At 43.2% G+C, this 3,777-nt stretch overlaps 1 pseudogene across 1 annotated transcript; it reads right to left on the reverse strand.

Moving 5' to 3' along the window:
• Nucleotides 1-397: 397 nt before the first annotated feature.
• On the reverse strand, nucleotides 398-749 carry LOC108535659 (60S ribosomal protein L36 pseudogene; annotated as a pseudogene). The gene has a single exon (XR_001887287.1). The product of XR_001887287.1 is annotated as a 60S ribosomal protein L36 pseudogene (transcript).
• Nucleotides 750-3,777: the final 3,028 nt, after the last annotated feature.

Here is a 3,777-nt window from a genome sequence, read left to right on the forward strand (position 1 = left end):
GCCCGGCCAACTCTATATACTTGTTCTGGGTGATCTCAACTTTTTCTGTAAGATCCCAGCTCCTACCCTAACCCTAACTAAATTCTTCTTTGTCCTAAGCTATTCTCCTAGGCTTCAGACCAATTTACACTTGGAAATCTCACAAGTACCTCAAGCCTAAAATGTCCCAAAAGTGAATTCATAATTCTTTCCTTGAAGTCTGCTACTCCCGAATTTTCTATTTTGGTTATTGACTTCAACTTTTACTACATAGTCCAAGTTAAACATTTGAAACCACTTGCTACTTTCTTTATTTTTCATCAAAACTTCTTTATCGCTCCAGGTCTGCTTAATCCACCTCCCAAACAGTTCTTTTTTTTGTTTGTTTGTTTTTTGTTTTTTGTGTGTGTGTCAAGCTGTTCTTTATTTCAGGGAGAAGCCAGGGGAGGGGGCTCAGTCTTTCTTGGCAGCAGCTTTCCTCATAGCGGCTAATACCTTGCTCAGTTCCTCCCGCTTCCTCTTGGCGCGGATGTGCGTCCCCACCCTTTTCTTGATAAACTTGAGGGCCCGTTTGTCCTTGGAGACCTTCAGTAACTCCATGGCGCGCCGCTCGTACGGGGCAAAGCCACACACCTCCCGAATCATGTCCCGCACGAACTTGGTGTGTTTCGTCAGACGCCCGCGGCCGCGGCTGTGCCTGGGCTTGCCCACCTTCTTGGTCACCTTGTGGCCCTTGTTGAGGCCCACGGCCTAGGGTAGCGTAGAGCCATGGCTACTGCTCTCCAGTGGCGGCCGTGGCGGAAGGTCCCAAACAGTTCTTAAATCTGCTTTAACATTCTTCTCCTAACCCATTGAAATATCTATGGAACCATTCTCATTGCCATTATTTTCTGTCCTCTCCACACCATTTTCATTCTCCTGTCACATTTCTACCTCCTCTTTGTATACAATTTAATCTGGTCATTCCCTTCTTAAAAATCCCTGCTGGCTCCCAAGTGCTTACAGGATAAAATGTAAGCTCCTTGGAATGGCATAAAGGGTCCTTCAGCAGGCGTCACTAACCTCCTCGTGTTCCAGTCATTTCCAACTTTTTGCCATAGCTCTTGCAAATCTAGAAATTTGTGTACCTCAATTCTGGGAAATTTTCTTGAGTTCTTCCTTGCCTTTTTGTTTTTTTAGAAACAGGGTCTCGCTCTGTAACTCAGGCTGGAGTGTAGTTGTGTGATCGTAGCTCACTGTAACCTCAAATTCCTGAACTCAAGAGATCCTCTCACCTTACCCTCCTCAGTAGTCAGAACTACAGTCATGTGCCACCAAGCCTGGCTAAGTTTTTTTTTAATTTTTTTTTTTTTTAGAGATGGGGTCCCACTGTGTTGCCCAGGCTGTTCCCAAACTCCTGGCCTCAAGCAAACTTCCTGCCTTGACCTTCCAAAGTGCTGAGATTACAGGCATGAGCCACTTTGCCCAGCTTAAATTATTTCATTGATGATTCCCTCCCCTCTGATTTTTTTGGGTGACTGCTATTATTCTGATGTGGTACATTTTGAACTGGTCATCTAATTTTCTCATCTTTTCTCTCCTATTTTCCATTTCTAACTCATTTTGCACTACTTTAAAGAGATTTCTTCAACTTTATTAATATGTGAATTTCTGCTATTATGTATTTAATTTCCAAAATTCTTTTTCATTTGTCCTCTAAATGCTCCTTTTATTAATTTGTTGTTGATGACACCCTATCCTTGTTTTATGCATGTGTTATTCTCTCTCCTTTCTGTGGAATTTTCTTCTGGCAGATGCTTTATTTTCCCAAAGAGATTTTTTTCCATTTGTTGTTTGGTTGTTTTGATATATGTCTTTTGTGTGAGAGACTTTCTTCAAAGATATAAAAATTCTTAGTTATCTGCTCATGATTACAAGTTAAAGAGCTGATTGGAAGCTTGAGCATGAGGTGGGGCTTATTCATTTTGAGTCTCTCTGTGAACAGATCAACATGAGCCATTTGTTGGAAAAACCCCTAATGTCAGTATTTTTAGGTCTTTCTTTTGGGATGGTCAGACTCCCTGGTGAGAGTCTTGCATTTCCTGCCTGCAGAGGTCCAGCTGCAGTCAGTGTTCTGGGAGTGGTGTGGGAGATGAACTAAGAGGGTCTCAGCATTTAGTATGTGTATTGTCATCTGATTTCCCTGCTTTTACAAGGTATCCAACCCTTTAACTATACCTGGCACCCTCAGTCCAGAGGTATTCATCATACCTTCCCCAGAAAATCAGCCTCCAAACTTCTACTGTAGTGGGAGAGGGACTGTCATGTAGCCATAGGGAAATGGGGGAGGAGATGTAGGAAAGTAATCACTACTCAAATAGCTTTTACCCAATCCTCATTTTAGCCACTCTCCTTCATCCTTAGTTTCAGAAGTAATTGATACTGCCAGATTTTATTAATGTTTGGGCATTAAGGAGATAGTGGTGAAGACATAGAGACCTTTACATCTAGACTGCTTATTCAAGTATGACAATGAAAAGAGAGTGTGAAATATAACACAAGTCAGAGAGAACTGAGGGGTCAAACAGATACTCTTTTCCTCTCAGAATAAGAGAGTTTGTACATATTGGAAGGGAAAGTGAAAATCCCCAGTGGAGAGAGAGAAATTGAGAAGGTCTGAAAAACAGGGGCTAATTATGACAGGAAGATCCTGAAGGACCCAGAGAAGGTAAGTTGGAGGGCATAGGCAAAGAGCTTAAATTTGGTAGGAGGCAGAATAAAAAGAAGGCAGGATGCTGTGATCTTTAGAGAAGGAAAGGAAGAAGTCAGTGCAATGGCCTATATCGTTTTTTGTAGAATAAGTGGATAACTCCTACCAGAGAGGCAATATTAACATAGTGATTAAGAGTACAGGCTCTGGGTTTGAATTCTGGCTCCTCCACTTCTTTTTTTTTGAGATGGAGTCTCGCTCTGTTGCCCAGGCTGGAGTGCAGTGGTGCGATCTCGGCTCATTGCAACCTCCGCCACCCAGTTCAAGCGATTCTCCTGTCTCAGCCTCCCGAGTAGCTGGGACTATAGGTGACTGCCACCACGCTGGGCTAATTTTTGTTGTTTTTAGTAGAGACAGGGTTTCACCATCTTGGCCAGGCTGGTCTTGAACTCCTGACCTTGTGATCCACCCGCCTTGGGCACCCAAAGTGCTGGGATTACAGGCGTGAGCCACTGCACCCAGTCGTTCTCTTCTTATATATGATTCTGGTAATTATTCCTTATTACTTTTCAGAAATTGAGGCAGGTCTGAGTTTTGTGGGACCAGGAGCCTATGCAATCTAGGTACTCTCTTTAAGAAAAGGAACACAATTACGAATATAAGATTAAGCACAAAAGCAAATTAGTTATAAGAGTTTAAATGGGGCCAGTGTCAGGCCTCTGATCCCAAGCTAAGCCATCATATCCCCTGTGACCTGCACATATACATTCAGATGGCCTGAAGTAATCACAAAAGAAGTGAAATTCAAATGGCCTGTTCTTGCCTTGACTGATGACATTCCACCACAAAAGAAGTGAAAATGGCCGGTCCTTGCCTTAACTGATGACATTACCTTGTGAAATTCCTTCTCCTGGCTCATCCTGGCTCAAAACTCCCCACTGAGCACCTAGTGACCCCCACCCCTGCCTGCCAGAGGACAACCCCCTTTAACTGTAATTTTCCTTTACCTACCCAAATCCTATAAAACAGCCTACCCCTATCTCCCTTCACTGACTCTCTTTTCGGACTCAGCCGCCTGCATCCAGGTGATTAAAAAGCTTTATTGTGGC

Source organism: Rhinopithecus bieti, unplaced genomic scaffold (genome assembly GCF_001698545.2).
Source record: "Rhinopithecus bieti isolate Rb0 unplaced genomic scaffold, ASM169854v2 scaffold_12155, whole genome shotgun sequence".
NCBI lineage: Eukaryota > Metazoa > Chordata > Mammalia > Primates > Cercopithecidae > Rhinopithecus > Rhinopithecus bieti.